This window comes from Puma concolor, chromosome A2 (assembly GCF_028749965.1).
Source record: "Puma concolor isolate L17-30 chromosome A2, mPumCon1.1.hap2, whole genome shotgun sequence".
NCBI classification, from domain to species: Eukaryota; Metazoa; Chordata; class Mammalia; order Carnivora; family Felidae; genus Puma; species Puma concolor.
The window spans coordinates 61,283,286-61,304,698 of record NC_141668.1 but is presented as its reverse complement, the minus strand read 5'-3'; the positions used below and the strand labels follow the sequence as shown (position 1 = coordinate 61,304,698).

General features: G+C 36.2%; 1 long non-coding RNA gene across 3 annotated transcripts in view; it reads right to left on the bottom strand.

Moving 5' to 3' along the window:
- LOC147583228 (uncharacterized) overlaps positions 1-21,413 on the bottom strand; it is a 264,338-nt gene that overhangs the window by 58,591 nt on the left and 184,334 nt on the right. For all 3 annotated transcript variants that reach the window (XR_015246510.1, XR_015246514.1, XR_015246516.1), the window contains one exon: positions 20,390-20,593. This is a non-coding gene — a long non-coding RNA (uncharacterized LOC147583228). The remainder of the gene's footprint in view (positions 1-20,389; positions 20,594-21,413) is intronic.

Here is a 21,413-nt window from a genome sequence, read left to right as displayed (position 1 = left end):
CATTCACCAAACAAACATTTAAGTGCTTATAATATTCTAGACACTGTTCTATAAACTGGGCATACATAAATAATAAAACAGAAAAAAAAAAAAAAACCCTGCCTTTCTGGAGCTTACATTCCAGCTGAAGAGACAGAAGAAAAACACAACAGTTAAGTAAATATACATAGCATATACATAGTATATTATATATATATATATGTATGTATATATACACACACACACACACACACACACACACACACATACATAATATACATAGTATATTAGTACTAAAAAGAAAAATAAAGCAGGGAAATGGGATGGTGGGATTCATGATAGGGTGGCTGAAGGACCCATAAAGAGAGTGCAATTTGCATCAAGATGTAGGTCAGAGAAAAAATTACAAGGATATCTGAAAGAGTATGCTATTACACAGAGGGAACAGCTAAAACTGATGTCCCTAAAGAACAACAAGGGGTCAGTATGGGCACAGAGGTGTTAGCAAAAGGTGACTCCTTAGGAGATGAGCTCAGACAGGAAAAGAGGTGCTAGTGAAGAAGTTTAGCCATTGGAGAAGATAAAACAGAGAAGTAATGGGCTCTCTCTAAATGTTATAAGATTACTCTGCTGTGTTAAAAATAAATTAGAATGAGCTAAAGTTAGAAGGAAGGAGAACAATTATAAATATTATGTGATAATCTAAGCAAGAGATAAAGATGCTTGGGCCTGGATATAGCCTGGGAGGTGGTAAGTGGTAAGATTCAGGGCTTATTTGAAAAAGCAATAGCATTTTTATCAAATCAGATGTAGGATATCAGTAAAAGAATTCAAAGATGACTTGAAAATTTATTTCTGGAATAACAGGAAAGATAGAGTTACCACTTACTGAGAAAGGGAAGATGAGTGGGTCTGCCAGATAATATCAATCAGATTCGAACGTCCACTTTGAAGTTTTGAATCTTAGGTTTGAGATGCCTATAAAATCTCCAAATAGAGATGTCAAGTAGTCAGTTGTATGTATTACTCAGGAAATCAGAGGTAGAGGCCAGCCTGGAGAGTTACATTTGGGAGATGCTATCTTGTAAATGGTATTTAAAGTCATTGGACTATATATGAGCACCAAGGGAATGGTTATAGAGAGACAGGAGAAGAGGTATAAGGACTGAGCCCAATAAAACTCTGAGGTTTAGAGACTGTGGGATTGAAGAGAAATTAATAAAGGAGAGCAAGAAGGAGCAGGGAGAAAAATAAAACCAGAAGTAGCTCTGGAAGCCAAATGAAGACAGAGGCTCGAGAGAAATAAGGATCTACAATGTCAAGTAAAGGTCAAGTAAAATGAGGAATAAGGACTGCACACTGAATTAGAAGTTAGTAGTGATCTTGTCATAGAACAGTTATAATAGAATGGATATAAAAATCTAACTGAATCTATATTTATTGATATGTAACATTTTTAAAGCCCATTTAAGGGAAAACTGGGGTTTAAAACAGTACATATGTGAAAAGTACAGTATAAACTCCTTAAACATATATATATATATATATATACACACACACACACACACACACACACACACATATATGTGTGTGTGTGTGTAAACATATGTTGTATGTGTGGTATTAAAATGCATATACAGGAAAAGTATAAAATAAAATCCACAAAGATTTAAAAGGACTATTCTTCATCAAGTGATATATTAAATTCTTTATTCTGTTTTCTCTGTAGCTTTTTTTTTCTAGTAAGTATCTATTACTCTTGCAGTCAAGGGGGTGGAAAAAGCCTAAGCAATTTCCTAAAAATAAAATGCACCCTGAAATAATAAGATAATCTGCATTATGTTAAAAATATCTGTAAGATAAAGAATGAGCTAAAATGATTTTTGCTTCCTTTTAAACAAGGAAATTTTTTGGAAAATGTTTGGTTGTAAAATACATTTGTATTTAAACACTTAAAGTAAGTTCATAGAACTCTTTATTCTTACACAGTTAATTATTATTTAGTAAAGAGTGTTCTTTTACTTAAAAATAAAAATCTGATTTCAATTGCTCTTAATGGTCTAAAAAGATGCCGCATTTAAAAAACTCATAAGAATATTCATTAGAAAGTTGTAATTTTATTCTTTTTCCTTACAAATTCATTCTTCTTTATTTTTCCCATAGCTCAGTAAGTGTTTAAGATATAAGACTTATATTTTATACATTTTCATAGTGATACTTCAGGAATGCCTCAGTTTACCAAAAAATTCTCAAACATAATCACAACCCAGGAAGCAGCTGTATCCCATTTCCAAAGGAGGAAAAAAAAAATACATCATGCTGAATTGTTTAAAAGAAGTAATATAGTGGTGAATTTTTTTCTTGTGATTTAGTTTGAAATACTGTGCCTAAAATGCTGAGCTTGAAGTCCCATAAAGCTTGGTATGCTTTGCAAAAAGCACTCCCAGCTTAATTTAGGCCAGGCCTCCTTTTGCTTTGAAGGAACAAAAAAGAAACATTAACTGTTCCTGGCCTTCTTAGGAATTGACTCAAGATTTCCTCAGTGGTCACAGTGATGTTCATAGCCAACAGAGTTACTTTGTGAATGAATGAATGAATGAATGAATGAATGAAGAGATGAAATCAAAGGAAGACAGTTATTTATCTTAACACAATATAAAGGCTTTCTTGTAAATGTAAAGGCTTGCAGTCAAACATATTTGTCTTTCATGCAAGATCATTTCTTTTCAAAGCTACAGACATGTGCTACTACATTTAGATCAAGTATCACTGTGCTGTATCACCTGTATAAAAACTAATATAGGACAAATTCAAAGAAAATATTTTTATGTTTACTCTTCAGTCCAAATAATACAAATGGAGCTTCAGTCTTACTCTTGTACTTCTTGTTTCCTCTCGTAACAACTACCTTTTCCTCTTCTCTTGTAGTCACTCTGAAAATAACCTGTGCTCTGATATTCCCATTATCTGAGCACAGAAAAATATTAGTGGCAAATAACTATATATCATTTTTACCTTTCTTCTGTAGAGGAAAAGTTCAAATTTGAAAAGCAATCATATGAAATGTACATTCTAGTCTATAAAATAGTGTCTACAAATATAAAGCATTGGATTAATAGATAAAAAATCATTAAAAGGGATAATATGAAATATGTGAATAAATTTCATTGTTCAAAAGGAGCGCAGGAAGGAAAGAACAAAAGAACAAAAAAAATAGAACAAATAAAGTGGAAGGTGATAGACTTAAATTTAACAGTGGCAACAATTATATTAAGTGTAAATGGACTAAACCCCCCTATTTGAAGGCAGAGATTTTTAGAGAAAATTTTCAAAAATATCAAACTATACCCTGCTCATGTTGATAAAGTATAACAAAGTTAGAGTACTTAACTATCTGACTTTAAGGCATGTTATAAAGATACAGTTTATAAGAGGCTATCTGATTTGGTATTGGCTTAAGTGCAATGGATCAGAACAGAGTCCAGAAATAGACCCAGAAATAGACCCATAAGTGGACTAAATATATACAGTCAGCATATTTTTGAAAATATGCTGAAGCTACTTACTGGAAGAAAAGAAAGTCTTTTCAACATGTGTAAAAGGAAAACTGGATAAACGTATAAAAAATAAAAATAAAATGTGACCCAAACCTCAAAGCATATACACATGAAGTGAAACTATTAGTATAATGTAAAAATTGAAATGACCAAGTGCCCAGAAGTAAAAGAAATAAGAGAAATATATTTGCAAATGTAGGTAGACAAAGAATTTTTAGAAATAAAATAAATTAACTTTAAAACAAATAATTGATAAGCTAGACTAAATCAAAATTCTTAAAATTCTGTTACAAAAAGGTATCACAACATTAAAGTCAAGCCATAGAATGAAAAAAATATTCACAGTATCTCACAAAGAATTTGTATCAACAATATAGAAAGAACTCCTAAAAATAATAATATAAAGACAAAAGAACAATTAAAAATGGGTAAGAAACTTCAAAAACCCTGTATATACTTTTAGCATCAGGAGATGCAAATTAATACCACAATGAGGTGCTACATTACAAACACCACTGAAATTGCTAAGCTACATACACACACACACACACACACACACACACACACACACAAACACACACACACACACACACACACACACACTAATTCCAAACGTTGGACAAGATACAGACTAATTGGAATTCTCATACATTCATTGCTGGTGAGTATTTAAAATATTACAACTGCTAAGAAATTGTCAGTTTCTTATCAAAAGAAGCCAACCTAATGGCCCAGTAATTTCTCTTCTGCATATTTACCCAAGAGAAATTAAAGCATGTTTCTACAAAAGGATTTGTACAAGAATATCTACAGAAACTTTATTTATAATAGCCTAAAACTAGAAACAATCAATGTCTATCAACAGATGAATGGGTAAATAAATAATGATATATTTATTCATCAATGAAAAAAGAAAACTGATACAAGATGAATCTCCAAGATTTTACATTGCGCAAAATAACCACAAAAGTGTGCATACTGCATTTTCCATTTATATAAAATTACGGAATATCAAAACTAAACTATAAGAATGGAGATAAGAATAGCAGCTGCCTGGTGGTGCAGGGGTAGAAATAGCCTGGTAAAGGAACAGGAGGGAACTTTTGAGATCGGTGGAAATGTTTTGTGTCTCAATTAATCTACTGGTTATGCGGGTGTATACATTTGTAAGAATCATCAAATTGTAAACATGAAATATGTGCAATCTTAACTGTATTTTAGTTATACTTCAGTTTTTAAAATGTAATATTATTGGGGTGCCTGGGTGGCCCAGTCAGTTAAGCATCCACCTCCTGGTTTAGGCTCAGGTCATGATCTCACAGTTACTGACATGGAGCCCTGTGCCAAGCTCTGCACAACGGCGTGGAGTCTGCTTGGGATTCTCTCTCTTCCTCTCTCTCTGCCACTCCCCTGCTCTCTCTCTCTCTCTCTCTCTCTCTCTCTCTCTTTCCCTGTGTCTCAAAACAAATAAATGAACATTTAAAATGTGATATTATGGAGCTCTAGCTGCAGAGGTTCACCTACTAGATTCAGAGATATTAAGCAACACAGTATCTCCTGTGACCGAGGTATTTTAGAGATAACTCTACCCATAGGATGTAGAGACAACAACCCTTTATAGCAATGCAGTATATAGGATTTTAAAACAAACAACCTCCTTTTTTTGCCTTAAAATATAGCTTTGAGGTAGGTAGACAGATGTTATTATTCATATCATAAATGAGGAGAATGAGGGGGCACCTGGGTGGCACGGTCAGTTAAGCATCTGACTCTTGATCTCAGCTCAGGTCATGAGATCACAGTTCGTAAGTTTAAGCCCCACATGGGGCTCTGTACTGATGTTGCAGAACCTGCTTGGGATTCTGCCTCTACTTCTCTCTGACCCTCCTCTGCTTGTGCTCTCTCTCTCTCTCTCTTTCTCAAAATAAATTAAAAAAAATTAAATTAAGAAAAAATGAGGAGAATGAGGCTTGCTCATGGACATAGGATTAGAAGGAGAGTCTCAGGTTTCTGACCACTAATCATTCCCGTTCTTATTTCACTATATCTATACAAAACAGTTGCCATCTTAAGGCACTGTTGGTTTTCCCCATTCAGTAATCAGCCCCTGGGAGGCTAGGTTATAATGATCAATAACACAAGGCCTCTGTCCTCCAGGAAATTTTAGTTTATACTCACTGCTGCAGTACAATGTAGGAGGCCAACTGTTTTGGAAACCCTTTATGACATTGTGATGTGGATGCATTTTCCATAGTACTTGGTATGCTAAAATTAAAGGTGACATCTTGATCAATAATCTACCAGCATGTTCATTAAAAAAAAAAAACACCACACTTTTAGACTTGTAATTCATCACTTGTTCAAATTTTCCAATATTGAATAGTATTTATTGCAACAGACCAAGCCACTAAATGTGTGCCTTTATTTCTCAACTGGAAGTAATGGCCTCAAAACCCCAGAAAGGAAACATTTGTTTTGGCCTTTTTTTAAGCTGTCCTTGTTGAGAGTATATGGACAGCTAGGAGAAGGAGGGATCCTGTCAAGTTTCCATAAAACCACCAAGCCTGACACGACAGAACAGTATGTTCCTTTTGTTGGTTTTCACATTCCTTGAAACTTGGAAGTGATGACAGGAAGAAGAAAGGTTTATCAGTAAAGAAACGGGAAAGTTATCTTAGAATAATCAGAAGACTGATTCTCCTGCATAATATTTTTATCTAATAAAATAGGTTCAATTTCGCTGTGAAAATTAGAGCAATCTTAATTGCTTTTAAATAGTGACTTCACCAAAGATATCATTCAGTCCTAACGTTTATTTTATATTATGTCCTAATATTTAGAATTATGCTTAAGTTTGCATTTTGAACTTCACAGAACAGAATATACCTACTGTAACCTTTTAATTTATTTCAACATATTAAAATTCATAGCTTTTAATCTGTAGAAAAAGAAAATGTTGATATTTTATATGGCCTTTCTGACAGATTACAAATATACCAAATTACTGTATAAATAGTGAGCTGTGGAGTAACTGAAAGCTTCACTTGTAAGTTTAATGAATGTCGAGAGTAATTTTTATTTAACATTTTAGAGGAGGTTAATACCATATTTATTATTCATTTTTCATCTAAAATGTGGTTTGCAATTAGTCTGCAGAGTAAAACACTTAAACTCTAAATGTTATCATAAAAATAACAAAAATGAAAATGATAATAAAGAAAGATTTAAATAATATTCAGTAAGAAAATCAGTGGGTGTGGGAATTACAAGACTTAATCGAAATGATTAGAAATATGAATATATTGAATAACCTGTTAAATCTAGCAGCCAGACTAAAGGAGATGGTGATCAAAAGGAGAAACAGTTTCCATTCCAAGTTTCATCACTAATTAGATATCTGAGGTAAAAAAAAAAATAATAATGATGATAATTTTAAATGAGAGGAGGATCCAAAGGATCACTGAAGGAATTTTCTCCGACAGTAAAGACCCTAACAATTGATCTTACAGCCTCCATCTGATCACTTATATTAATGAGAACTCATGGCTTTATGAAAGAGATGTTACATTTTCTATAAATTATCTGAGAATACTTCAGTTTAAATAAAGTGATATAAATGTGCATATTAGTTTTAATCTGTGCCCAAGGGATGATGAGTTAAGGTAAAGAATTTTACTGAAAATTACACACCCCAAGGATGGGTAACTACTGCTTGGAAAGTCCTCATCAGAATTCTCCATTGCAGAATGATGATCATAATCAATTCAATCATCCTGAGTCTTGATCCCTGCTTAGTATCGGATAGTATTGTAATTATCATTAAGAAAATTAGAATATTTTTCTGGGACAAAATGAGCACTGTATAAGATAATATGGTCTCCGTCGCTCCTCATCAGGGAAATACAAATCAAAACCACACTCAGATACCACCTCACGCCAGTCAGAGTGGCTAAAATGAACAAATCAGGAGACTATAGATGCTGGAGAGGATGTGGAGAAATGGGAACCCTCTTGCACTGTTGGTGGGAATGCAAATTGGTGCAGCATCTCTGGAAAACAGTGTAGAGGTTCCTCAGAAAATTAAAAATAGACCTATCCTATGACCCAGCAATAGCACTGCTAGGAATTTACCCAAGGGATACAGGAGTACTGATGCATAGGGGCACTTGTACCCCAATGTTTATAGCAGCACCCTCAACAATAGCCAAATTATGGCAAGAGCCTAAATGTCCATCCACTGATGAATGGATAAAGAAATTGTGGTTTATATACACAATGGAATACTACTTGGCAATGAGAAAGAATGAAATATGGCCTTTTGCAGCAACGTGGATGGAACTGGAGAGTGTTATGCTAAGTGAAATAAGTCATAGAAAGAAAGACAGATACCATATGTTTTCACTCCTATGTGGATCCTGAGAAACTTAACCGAAGACCATGAGGGAGGGGAAGGAGAAAAAAAAAAAGAGAGGGAGGGAGCCAAACCATCAGAGATCCTTAAAAACTGAGAACAAACTGAGGGTTGATGGAGGGTGGGAGGGAGGGGAGGGTGGGTGATGGGTATTGAGGAGGGCACCTGTTGGGATGAGCACTGGGTGTTGTATGGAAACCAATTTGACAATAAATTTCATATTAAAAAAATAAATTAAAAAAAGATAATATGGACTGATCACTTCTGCTTTGGGTTGACTGAGGTATAAAAATCTTGGTTAGTTCAACTTCTCAAAATTGTTTCCTGTGCCTAGGGTTACACCCCTCATTTTGATTAGCAGACAAACACAATTTTGCTACTGGAATATTGTCACATTTGCCTCACAGGACTCTTTTGTTTAATTGTAGGAGTACCCAAAAGAACAAAGAAACTCTATCCAGTTTGCAAGTGGAATTCCTGACCTGTATATACTTGCTAATAAATATATGTTGGTGGCATTTAGCCTGAGACTTGCTTGTGTCATAAAACAGCAAATAGTGGCAAGGTACTGGAGGCTACAGACACAAAAGGAATCCAATAATTATTTTTTTCCAGCTTTATTGGGATATAATTGACATATAAAATTGTGTAAGTTTAAGGTACACAATGTGATGATTTGACACGTGTATATATTGCTAAATTATTTTCACAATAGAGGAACCCAATAATTCTGAAAGACTAAATCAGTTTAGATAAGTTTACAACAGCAGCCTACTCTGTTTTTTATTTTTGTGTTAATGTCTTAGAATAGCATTTATTAATTTGCAAAGAGAATATCAAATTTTAAGTGAACCAGAACATGTATTATTAGCTGATGAACACATTACCCCTTCTGGTTTTATAGCTCCCAAAGGAAATATTCTTTATATTGAGCTGACACTGACTTCTGTAAAACTTCCATGCATTTATCATGGTTTTCGCCTTCCGGGCCACACACATAAGCCTAATCCCTCTGAAAGAGAGCTAAACTTTTAAACATAAACTTGAAGTAGAAGACCCAGAACATGACTTAATTTTTCTATTCTGACTGAGACCTCACTTTCCAGTACCGTATAAAATTCAGTCACAGACAATTTGTTTACCCTTTCCGAATCACGTGAAAACCCCAGGACCTCACAAAAGTTAGCCCATTCGGGGAGTCCTTTCTGGTCTTTAATCCATATGTGTCCCTTCTGATTTACTCATTATTTAAGGCCAACTGATTGCTTGAAGAAGGCTGCTCCTGTGCAAGGTGGGGACCCTAGGATACTTGCCATGGTCCCCAGACCTGGTGCTTAAGGTAGGACCTTTCTAGTTGCACCAAACAATTCTACTCTGATATTCTGCCACTTCCCTGGAAAAAAAGTATCTTGGGAATTCTTGCTACTGATAGAATTCCAAATCTTGGCCAGCTTCTCACTATGAGAAACATCCCTAGCTCCAGGAATTTCTGCTCCCTGTTCTCCAAGAAGTCTATCCTTCTACACAAGCCTGTACATGCCCTTTACCTTCATCGACAACGTTTTATCATTTCCTTCCCTCTTGTTCTCCACCACCATCCCCCCAGAGGCAGTTAATTTTCAGATCCTTTTAAACACAGATTAGTTTTATCTGCTCTCAAATTTGTATAAATTGAATTATACAATATATATTCTTTTTTGGGTGTGTCTAAAGCTTCTTTCACTTAGCAGCATGTTTTTTTTTTATAATTCTTCCATATTTTTTAATCAGAAATTCATTATTTTGTATTCTATTCTGGTGTAGTAATATTTCATTATATGGATATATCAGAGTTTCATTCAGTCTTCTATTTACGAACATTTGGATCATCTCCAGTTCTTAACTACTACAAAAAGCGTGTTGTGAACATATTTAAAAATTTTTTCTTGGCTAAATATATTGGAGTAGAATTGCTAGGTCATAGGTAGATACATGTTTAGTGTTATAAGAAACCATTAGACCTTTATAGAAAGGGCTCATACTGTTTCGCGTTCTCACTAAAAATGAGTTTATCCACATCTCCATCAACATTTGATGTCGTCAGTCCTTTTAGTATTAACCATTCTGTTAAGTATTTAGTAGGATTTCATTATGGTTTGAGGTCTATCTTGCCTCACATATCTGTGTCTTTCCATATTTTTAATTTCAACTATAAGCCATAGTGAAACTATGCCCTGTGTCTCCAAGTTTCAAATCTTCAAATATTAAGAAGCATCCCAGTTGGAAAATTTAGACAGGCCTCCTCTTATTTATGAAGACTGAAACAGGAGTATAAATGGAGATCAACATACCATAGTCTAATATTTTAAACTTCTAAATCAAACATGTAAGCTATTATTTAAACATGTTATATCTTCCTACCTTGATATACCTACTTTACAATGACGCAGGGATGCAGATTCAAAGTTCACACTTAAAGGTGGAAATGTAGGGAAGCCAGTCTGCTGCCCTCTGGCCTCCAATGTATCTCAGGCCTGGCTGTCTCCCACCCACCATGAGGTTTCCCCAAGCACATAAATGTGGACAGGACAGGCATCCGAGTTTTATTCTTATTTCAACACAGAGCTTCTCCACTGCCACCCCTTGGGTCTAGAGAAGTATATCTCAGTACAGTAATCTGCAAGTAGGCTGAGGAACGATGGGCAGGCACCAGAAGAATGAGTCAGAAAGGGAGAATGTGGACATTAGGTGGGCATATCCTCTGACCCTTCTCCCCCTCAAAGCCTTGCTTTTGGAGAAGAGTACACAGAGGCAGAGACCCTTCTTGTAAAAATCTGAATTTAATATACTGACAACACCCATTTTATTTGCTACTACAGTTTCTTTTTACTATTTGCTTGAGTGACAACAACTTCTTACTAAGTCACCACTTTTGCTACAGATTCTGTTGGCAGATTCTGAAGGGACCTATCATTTCCTCAGCCACCCTAGTCTTCCCCCAGTATTTGACTGAGAATGATGTTTTCCAATGAAAACAGGAAGGAAAAACAAAACAAATTGACAAACACAGAAAATGCCAAAGCTTGGAAATGGATATGGATCTACTTCCGAGGACATTTTATGGCTGATATTTAGGGAGAGATTAGTGAGAGAATCAAAGTAAGTAAACAGAGAAAAATAATACACCACCCACCGCACACATGCACACGCACACACATCTGCCAAAATTATATACAGTTGGATCATTTAGAAATGCTTCAGAAAACATTAATCATAGTTAATGTGATTGAACCCTGCTTATATATGTAAGTCACTGCTCTAAAGGCTTTATGTGTATTACTTATATATCCTTATGTATTATTATCATCTCCATTTTATAGATGTGGAAACTGAGGTACAGCGAGGGTAAGTTAAAAGCATGGCTCCAGTTTGCTCGCTAGGCAGTAACAAACACAGATTCAAATCCAGACAGTCTGTGTAGAATCCACAGGGTTGGCCAAGAGGTTATGCTGGGTAGGTCTATGTGTTGGACATTTTATGAGGTGTTTTATATAGATTAGCTAATTCAAACTGTGACATAGGTATAATGATCTCTGCTTGACAGATGAGAAAATAGAGGCTAACTAATTTGCCAAAATTATAAAACTAGTAAATGGCTGAACTGGGTTTTACTAACTTACCAAAGTTATTTAATAAGTGCCTGAGCTTAGTTTCAAAATTGATTGAATTATTTTCTGGGCATATGGCATAGGAGGGCAACATATAATATATATATTTAGTGTGTTTTTGTGTGTGTGTTTCCTTTTCAATTTACACATAAAGGAATAAAATTCATGTCTGGGCACTTCTTTTACATGGAGCACTTCATCTTTTAACAATGCCTGATAAATGAACCATTGCTGTATCTTGCCATAGGGAAGGAAGATGTGATTTGATTTGATTTTCAGCTCTGCAGCCTAAACCAAACGTAAGGTTTTGGAAGGTGCATTATAACTGGTATTAACTGTATTTGATTTTTTTTCAGGGAGAAAAACATTTTCCTTCTTACACATCCATTAAGTATTAAACACATTATTTCATTTCTATATAAACCTATGGATAAGATAACCTAGTGATTTCATATTTCCCTGTGAACGCAATAAAATCTGAAGAAAAACTGAAGAAAAATATCTGTACCAAATCATTCAATATGCATTCCTCAGTACATTCCAGAGCTTGGAGCACATACAGGAAAGTGTGGAAAAAATGACTGCCTGAACTCTCCTACTTAGAAAGATTTAATTTTCCTTCTGAGCCCTTAGTGTGAGCATAGGTGCGGTATTTTATTATACATCTGTCACACGTTTTCAAGTTGCCACTGAATTGAGCATGTGCTTCTTGAATGTAAGAGGGCTTAGAAAACTAGAAAAGATTCTTAAAGGAAGCGGCGTACTTTCTATCCCTTGACAGAGAGATATTTGCACATGTAAGCGTAAACTGAGACCTATCCAACAGCTTATGACCTTGCTCCTCAATGCACCACTTTTATGACAATGAGTCTTACTTGAAGCAATATTTATTGACTAATTATTATGGTTAAATTATGTTTTTCAAGTTTTACACTAAAATTCATTTTTCACAAGCCTTGTGAATACTAGGAGGTGTGAAGAGAGAGTCCTTCCACCAATGGGGGGCATCAGTAATATTCTGAGTCTGGAGATTCGAAAAAGAAAAGCAAAGACAATAACAGGAAACTCGATGGCTCCTTTAAAAGAAGGATCTCTGTGGAGGACCGCTTCAAATGAGAATTCTGTACCAGTACACATGTAGGTTTCCTATCCTTGGGGACGATATTGTTGTAGAGCGTGAATGTTAGTAGGTGTGTTATACTTTCCCTAAATGGTCCTCATAACCATGCTGTAAAATGCCAATGCATATTGTTGCAAACTTTATCTGTGCTGTTTGTTTAGCTTTGGAACTCGGCTTTCCAAGAATGTTTCAGCAATGCATGGGAGGCCCCTGGCGAGAATAGACCCCACACAGCTGTTGGCAATGAAGGTGCCAGGGCACAGCCCCTAAGGAGCAGGAAGTTACTCCCACATATTTGGCAGTCCTGAGGGGGCATGGAGCCGCTAGGCAACCTGGCCTCCCCAAGTCCTTTCCTAAATGATAGGGTCTCTTTCAAAGGATGGGGGCCAGGATCTCCGGTGGCAAGGCTTAGAAATGAGCACTTAAAGCAAAGGGAGATGAGAAGGAAAACAAATAGGCTGTGGCGTCCTTGCCAGCACCAACAGGGATGGAGAAATCCTTTAGCTTGCTGGCTTGGGAAAAAAAGGGCCTTCAAGGTGAAGAATGTTTTTCTTTTGTTTAGTGTTTGAACTCTGCCCTGCTTTGACTTGTGATTTATATGGCACTGTGGTTTTTTTATTGTTGTTCTTTGTGGCTTAATTTTTTTTTTTTTTAAGAAACAAAACCAAAGTCAACAAGAAATAAAAACAAAGATTACCCTTCAGACTATCATACGGTTATATAGGAAACATTTTTGAAATTAACTTAAAAAATTTATCGGGGAGAAAAACACTACATTGAGGATCTGCTACATGCTTAAAAACTATTAAAACATGTATTATTCCATTTGGTGCTCATGATTACACCAATAAAATATTTATTTTTAGCTCTGTTTTGCTAATATAGAAATTAAGGTATGAAGCACTTTACACTGTAAAGTGAAATGTGTGCATTTTTCCTCATTATTATTAAATAGTTTTGTCATATAGGAATATCTTACACCAAATACAGATTGAGCTATTTTCCAGAAAATTCCATTGCCAGTTTCATAATCTGTATTTAACAGTATTTCTATGGAGATTTAAGTTTCCAACCTATCTGATTACACAGTTAGAATTAAATACTATGACAGAATTTTTATTTTTTTTTATTTTTTTTATTTTTTTTAACATGCCAATCAAATTTTTTTTTATTTATATATGAAATTTATCGTCAAATTGGTTTCCATACAACACCCAGTGCTCATCCCAACAGGTGCCCTCCTCAATACCCATCACCCACCCTCTCCTCCCTCCCACCCCCCATCAACCCTTAGTTTGTTCTCAGTTCTCAACAGTCTCTTATGCTTTGGCTCTCTCCCACTCTAACCTCTTTTTTTTTTTTTTTCCTTCCCCTCCCCCATGGGTTCCTGTTAAGTTTCTCAGGATCCACATAAAAGTGAAACCATATGGTATCTGTCTTTCTCTGTATGGCTTATTTCACTTAGCATCACACTCTCCAGTTCCATCCACGTTGCTACAAAAGGCCATATTTCATTTTTTCTCATTGCCACGTAGTATTCCATTGTGTATATAAACCACAATTTCTTTATCCATTCATCAGTTGATGGACATTTAGGCTCTTGCCATAATTTGGCTATTGTTGAGAGTGCTGCTATGAACATTGGGGTACAAGTGCCCCTATGCATCAGTACTCCTGTGTCCCTTGGATAAATTCCTAGCAGTGCTATTGCTGGGTCATAGGGTAGGTCTATTTTTAATTTTCTGAGGAACCTCCACACTGCTTTCCAGAGCGGCTGCACCAATTTGCATTCCCACCAACAGTGCAAGAGGGTTCCCGTTTCTCCACATCCTCTCCAGCATCTAGTCTCCTGATTTGTTCATTTTGGCCACTCTGACTGGCGTGAGGTGATACCTGAGTGTGGTTTTGATTTGTATTTCCCTGATAAGGAGCGACGCTGAACATCTTTTCATGTGCCTGTTGGCCATCCGGATGTCTTCTTTAGAGAAGTGTCTATTCATGTTTTCTGCCCATTTCTTCACTGGGTTATTTGCTTTTCAGGTGTGGAGTTTGGTGAGCTCTTTACAGATTTTGGATACTAGCCCTTTGTCCGATATGTCATTTGCAAATATCTTTTCCCATTCCGTTGGTTGCCTTTTAGTTTTGTTGGTTGTTTCCTTTGCTGTGCAGAAGCTTTTTATCTTCATAAGGTCCCAGGAATTCACTTTTGCTTTTAATTCCCTTGCCTTTGGGGATGTGTCGAGTAAGAGATTGCTACGGCTGAGGTCAGAGAGGTCTTTTCCTGCTTTCTCCTCTAAGGTTTTGATGGTTTCCTGTCTCACATTCAGGTCCTTTATCCATTTGGAGTTTATTTTTGTGAATGGTGTGAGAAAGTGGTCTAGTTTCAACCTTCTGCATGTTGCTGTCCAGTTCTCCCAGCACCATTTGTTAAAGAGACTGTCTTTTTTCCATTGGATGTTCTTTCCTGCTTTGTCAAAGATGAGTTGGCCATACGTTTGTGGGTCTAGTTCTGGGGTTTCTATTCTATTCCATTGGTCTATGTGTCTGTTTTTGTGCCAATACCATGCTGTCTTGATGATGACAGCTTTGTAGTAGAGGCTAAAGTCTGGGATTGTGATGCCTCCTGCTTTGGTCTTCTTCTTCAAAATTACTTTGGCTATTCGGGGCCTTTTGTGGTTCCATATGAATTTTAGGATTGCTTGTTCTAGTTTCGAGAAGAATGCTGGTGCAATTTTGATTGGGATTGCATTGAATGTGTAGATAGCTTTGGGTAGTATTGACATTTTGACAATATTTATTCTTCCAATCCATGAGCAGGGAATGTCTTTCCATTTCTTTAAATCTTCTTCAATTACCTTCATAAGCTTTCTATAGTTTTCAGCATACAGATCCTTTACATCTTTGGTTAGATTGATTCCTAGGTATTTTATGCTTCTTGGTGCAATTATGAATGGGATCAGTTTCTTTATTTGTCTTTCTGTTGCTTCATTGTTAGTGTATAAGAATGCAACTGATTTCTGTACATTGATTTTGTATCCTGCAACCTTGCTGAATTCATGTATCAGTTCTAGCAGACTTTTGGTGGAGTCTATCGGATTTTCCATGTATAATATCATGTCATCTGCAAAAAGCGAAAGCTTGACTTCATCTTTGCCAATTTGGATGCCTTTGATTTCCTTTTGTTGTCTGATTGCTGATGCTAGAACTTCCAGCACTATGTTAAACAATAGCGGTGAGAGTGGGCATCCCTGTTGTGTTCCTGATCTCAGGGAAAAAGCTCTCAGTTTTTCCCCGTTGAGGATGATGTTAGCTGTGGGCTTTTCATAAATGGCTTTTATGATGTTTAAGCATGTTCCTTCTATCCCGACTTTCTCAAGGGTTTTTATTAAGAAAGGGTGCTGGATTTTGTCAAAGGCCTTTTCTGCATCGATTGACAGGATCATATGGTTTTTCTCTTTTTTTTTGTTAATGTGATGTATCACGTTGATTGATTTGCGAATGTTGAACCAGCCCTGCATCCCAGGAATGAATCCCACTTGATCATGGTGAATAATTCTTTTTATATGCTGTTGAATTCGATTTGCTAGTATCTTATTGAGAATTTTGGCATCCATATTCATCAGGGATATTGGCCTGTAGTTCTCTTTTTTTACTGGGTCTCTGTCTGGTTTAGGAATCAAAGTAATACTGGCTTCATAGAATGAGTCTTATGACAGAATTTTTAAAAAGAATTAAATTAGGAGACTCTCTAGATTGTTGAGTCATGCACAGCTCGCAGTAGTCACTGGCCACATATAGCCACATTAATTTGAATTAACAAAAATTAAATGAAATGAGAAAATTGCATTCATTAGTAAAACTAATTAACTATTTAATTAACTATTTTAATTAACTACATTTCAAGTGCTTAATAGCCACATGTGGCTAGTGGTTACCATGTTGGATAGTACAGGCCACAGTATCTTTATCATCACAGAAAGTTTTACTGACCAGTGATGCTGTGTTCCTCATCACTTTACATTTCAGATGAAAAAGCAAAATTCCAGAGTTACTGTTTGTATAACAAATAACTCTGGTGGCTGGGTTAGCATTTATGGAAAGCCTTATTTTTATGACTTCAGGAAATACTAGCTTTAATATATCGAGTGCCATTTTTCATTTTCTTCTTATATTTATCTCTTCATTCATTAAGCCTGTTTTTTTATTGAGTGGTAAGTTGCAAGAGGAGTGAGCTGTTCAAGTGAAGGTAATAGTGCCATTAAAGGGAGAAGATAGGATACAATAGGGTGGTTTGAGATACCCATAAGTGCCCAGTTTTGCTAAATTATAAGGAACCTGTTGAATAGTTTCCATATTGGTTACTCTTATGTATCAACTTGACTGGGCCAAGGTGCCTGGATATTTGGTCAAACATTACTCTGAAAGAGATTTACATTTAAATTGATTGATTTTGAGTAAAGTAGGCTGTCCTCCATAATGTGGGTGGGCCTCATCCAGTCAGTTGAAGGTATGAATTAAACAAAAGGCTGACCTCCCTCAGCAAGAGGGAGTTCTGCAACAGACTGCCTTTGGACTTCATCTGCAACAATTCTTCTTTCATGTGTCTTCAACCTTGACAGCCTTTGCACTTAAACTGTAAAACTGGCTAAGCCCTGGGTGTCTAGTCTGCCAGCCTACTTGGCAGATATTGAATCTGTCAAACTCTACAATTACGTGAGCCACTTTCCTAAAATAAGTTTGTTTCTAGATATACACACCTATTAGTTCAGTTTCTCTGGAGAACCTTAATAGAGGGATGGCATAAAGGTAAAAGAGGCAATTTGCAGTAAGAAGCCATTCACAATTTTTTAGTAGAAGAAAGACTAGATAGAACTGTGTTTTAAGAGAATGAATTGTGTGATGAATTGTAAATTGCATTGAGGGCAAAACACACGGTACAGAAAGGAGAGAATGTAATAGAGGTTAATACGGGTTCAAGAACAGAAGTGACATTGTGATTCAGAGGGATGGAATATATAGAAGACCATGTAAGCTTTGGGGTCATACTGATCTGGATTTGAAACCCCAACCCTTTTCTTTCTTATTTGTTTGAGCTTAAGTAAGTTCCAGAAACTCTTTCCTTATCTGAAAAATGGAACTAATCATAATATCAACTTCATGACTGGAAGAGTAGAATAAATGAAACATTACTTCTGTAATGTAAGGTTCTCTGTATCTCATATAGTAACAACAAAATACTTGCTCTTTACATATACAGATATATATGTGTATATATATATATATATTTAGTTAGGTATATATGTACATACATATAAATGATAGGACACAGAGAGCTAGTGTGTGTGTATATACACATATACGCAAGCTCTAACATGTAGACACATATATGTGCTATTATATATATGTACATATATAATATATATAAATTACATGGCAAAATGATTTCAAGTTAATATTTTAATAATTTAGCGGTTTGGATAAGAAGTTAAAAGAAAGGGAGGAAATTTCAAGTTTAGGTGACGTGGACAAAAGGCACCATTAACAGAAATAGCAAAAGGAATGGCTGTTTGGGGGTAGAAGTTGAAGACGGATAATAAACTTGAGGTTCATCTTGGAACATTTTAGATTTGATGCTAAAGGAGAGCCAAGGAAGAAAATGTTTAGGTGGTCAGAAGTGCCGTGTGCCTGGGCGCTCAGTCAAGTTAAGCCTCTGACTCTTGATTTCATCTCAGGTCATGATCTCATGTTTCGTGGGATTGAGCCCTTTGTCAGGCTCTGCACTCACAATGCGGCACCTGCTTGGGATTCTCTGTCTCCCTCTCTCTGCCCCTTCCCCCCAAATGGACACTCTTTCTCTCTCTCTCTCTCAAAAATAAACAAACATTCAAAAAACAAGCTGTGAAAGATTAATAATACAGCATAAAGTAATTGGGGTAAAGTAATGAAAAACCGCATCTTAATTCCAAACAAGTGAAATAAAGCTATTCAGATTTTAATATATGAATATGTACATTTTATTAACATGAGGTAAAGACAAAAATTTTAATAAAATGGGAAAATACTGTATTTATAGTCATTACTTCCAGTGCTTACACGAGTTAAAATACATTTATATGGCATTAAATTTGTACTGCATTTATTATGTTTCATCTCTGCAAAGCTTCAGATGAACTGTTGCTTTTTTGAAGTGGGTACATGTGTCAGATGTCAAGTACTATTAACTGGAATAGTGTGAAAAGTCATGGCCAGACATACGTTCATATTAGTGCTGATCACCTATTATATGTGGATTTCGTGACTCGTTTACTTTACTTCTTCCTCAGAATATCCTTATTGGGTCAGTAATTATTCCCTAATTCATAGATGGTGTTCTAATTCCTTTGAGCATACATAGTTAGTAAGAATATAGTTTGATCTGAACCCAAATTTTATGTGGTTTTGACAGCACTTAGATGTGTGGACTACTTACCAGAAATAGTTTTTTTTTACCCAGTGATTATACAAATTAAATATACTTCTCAGAAATGCCTCAAGAGCATTCTGTGGCTAAAGACTGTCTATTCTTTCTGGGTTCTGCTCAGTCACAGAGGAAGTTGTAATAAAAGTTCTCCCATGGTAAGAAATTTAATTTTATTTCAGCTACTATCTCCTCCCACTGTCTAAAAAGTTTATGTACCACAGACCATAAAAAACACAACCGAAGACAGAGACTCACAGGACAGGGCTGAGGTAATCTGTGTTCTGCAAACACTCTTCCTATACACCATTTGTACAAACGCACAATAAGACTTTTTAAACATCTGTTTTTGAGGTTACTAAAACTGAAAACATCTACAGACTTCAAACAGCTTTGAAAACTCTAACACAATCTGCCATATTAGAAGCTAACACCAGTCAAAATACATTATCTTAAAGGAACCTATTCTTCTGTATTTTATTTGCAGAATTATTCTATTATCCATCAGTCTAGCACCAACTGTATTTACTGTATCTGGGGACACTTTTTAGAATTAAAATAACATTATAAATTAAAGCAGATTGCATATTTATTGTCCCTTCACATTTTCAAGCTTTGACAAAAACCAGGCAAAGGCCTTTGAAGATGGTCCAGAATCCTGCAACAGAGGGGAATGTGTCAGGAAATCAGCTTCGTGAGGTAGCAAAGTTCCTGGCTGCTCTGCGCTGGGCCACAAATTGGCTAATGGGCAGAGCAGGCAAGTGACCACTTACAAAAAGCACTCTGACAGGTGACTCTCAAAAGTGACTGGAAGGTGACCCCAGCAAGAATGTAATTTGTTCCTACTCGATCATCGTTCATAGGATTGACCTATAGGTGAAATCTGACAAATTTCCCTGTAAATGAAATATTCCAAATCTCACACAAATTCTTGAAAACTCCATTTCAACCCATAAAAATATCAAAAGAAATTATAAAAATAAAACATAAATATATACCTTTAACATACTCATTAAGGTCCTCAGCAATAAGAGCACAAGGAGTATCTGTTGTTCTCTTGAGGTGACCCCGCGTGGGCTTCTGGATGCCTCCTGGATGGGAGCCGGTCACCAGAAAGACAAGTCATAATTTGAAGCTTGGAATTCTCAGCCCTCCACCTTCCATTCTCCAGAGAGGAGACGGGAGTTGAAAACAGAGTTAAAACTTGATCATTCCTACCTGAGAAGACCTCTGTAAAAATCCCAGTAGTATGGGATTTGGGAGTTTCCAGGTTGGCGAACCAGAACGCTGCCATGTGCCACTGGCCAGGCCCCAAACTCCGTGTGGACAGAAGCTCCTTTGTTGGGGGCCTGGCCCTGTATAATTCTTCACTGGGTTTTTTTTTTTTTTTTTTTTTTTATCCTTTTTTAATAACCCAGTAATCTAGTGAGTAAAATTAAATAATTAATTAATAAAATACTTTTTAAGTCAAACCAAATAGAATATAAGTCAATTTGTAAGTATTCCTCATGGTGGATTATCCTATGTGATTCTTTTCTTTTCTTTTCTTTTCTTTTCTTTTCTTTTCTTTTCTTTTCTTTCTTTCTTTCTTTCTTTCTTTCTTTCTTTCTTTCTTTCTTTCTTTCTGAGAGAGAGAGAGAGAGACAGAGAGAGAATCTTAAGCAGGCCTCATGCCCAGTGTGGAGCCTGATGCAGGGCTCAATCTCATTACCTGAGCTGAAACCAAGAGTCAAACACTTAACTGAATGAGCCATCCAGGTGCCCCTATCCTATATGACTCTTAATGGCAAACCTACTTAATTAAAAGGCAAATCCAGTGAAATTGAAAGTATGTTTCTTCAGTAATAGTAAACCATCTTTTGGGAAAGAGACATTTCTCTTTGCACCATGATCGAAATTAGATTTATTTTAAGTATGTGTTTCTTACACTATAAAAGGCCTTGAATTGACAGTGCTAGAGACACGTTTGCCCCTAAAATTTGCAGGGTCCAAGGCCAAGGCCCACATCCTACAGGTCTGAATATTTTAAAATTGTCCTTCAGGCTATAGTCATGGCCATGCACTATACTGTTTGAAGCCTAGTCCTGCACTCACACTGCAGCTGAGATTCAAGGGGTATTGCTCTCCCCAGGCTGCAAAGCTCCCTGTGAACCCAAGAAACCACCTGGATCTGCTGGCACAGAGCAAGGCAGAGGACGGTCTGGCGCCCAGGATGCCAGGGCAGTCACTGGATCTGCCCAAG